This window comes from Chiloscyllium plagiosum, unplaced genomic scaffold (genome assembly GCF_004010195.1).
Source record: "Chiloscyllium plagiosum isolate BGI_BamShark_2017 unplaced genomic scaffold, ASM401019v2 scaf_74847, whole genome shotgun sequence".
NCBI lineage: Eukaryota > Metazoa > Chordata > Chondrichthyes > Orectolobiformes > Hemiscylliidae > Chiloscyllium > Chiloscyllium plagiosum.
The window spans coordinates 6,908-7,920 of NW_025204099.1; the positions used below are offsets into that span (position 1 = coordinate 6,908).

A 1,013-nucleotide genomic window follows, 5' to 3' on the forward strand; every position below is an offset into this window, starting at 1 on the left:
TATTGGTGGATGTGCAGGTAACAATATCTGAACTGTCCCCGGAGTCTTTGATGTTTTGGAGAAATCTATTTATCTCTGCCTTCAGCACATTAATGATGGAATGTGGGCACTGATGTTAAAGGGTCAGCCCATTCTGAGTTCCCACATTTCTGCCACGGTTCGCTAAACCCTGATATTGTGCATTTGGTGCTCTGCCTAACATTTCTTATGATACTGTACTTACTGCTGCCGGTTAGCGTGTTCGTCTGTGGGGTGCCGTGATCGTATAGTGGTTAGTACGTTGCGTTGTGACCGCAGTAACCTCGGTTTGAATCCGAGTCACGGCAGTAATTGCTCTATGTGTTCCAGTCATTTGTGAATCACAAAGGCAGCAGTTGTTTTAACGTGGTGATTTTCTTCAAGTTGATGTTTTTTTTTCCTTCAAGCTCACACCACGGTGTTTCATATGTCAGAATTCAAATCCACTCGTTCTCAGAGATTTCTTCCCTCCTACGATCACTAACCGAACTTTCCATCCCATACCCCCAGTTCATTAATTTGGAGATGCCGGTGTTGGATTATGGAGTACAAAGTTTAAAATCACCCAACACCAGGTTAACATCATCCAGGTTTAATTGAAGCACTAGCTTTCGGAGCGCTGCTCTTTCATCATGTGTTTGTGGAGTCATTTCCTATTTCACTAAGGCATTGCAGAATCTAATACAGACTCTCACAGACTCTCACATTGATACCGATCAGTCTGTGTGGCTGCAGTCACTGTTGCTGAGTGAACGTGCCCCAACCCCACCATCGGGACCTGCAGACCTATTGATCCATTTGGTTCCCACTGTTGTGAGATCACTACTCATGTAGCAGCTTTTACCGACATAGAACCAGATATTATTGGCGGGGGTCAAGCTCAGGAAAATGGCACAGGACAGTATTGGGGAAAAGCGACTTCAATGGATAAGATCACTTTCACTGCTTTTCTGCAATGGCCGAGCGCTATTACTACTAACCACTGAACTGTTAAT

General features: G+C 44.5%; 1 non-coding gene across 1 annotated transcript; it reads left to right on the forward strand.

The window, feature by feature from the left end:
- Positions 1–254: 254 nt before the first annotated feature.
- trnah-gug lies at positions 255–326 on the forward strand. Its single transcript has one exon. It is a non-coding gene; the product is annotated as a tRNA-His (tRNA).
- The last annotated feature ends 687 nt before the right edge of the window (positions 327–1,013 follow it).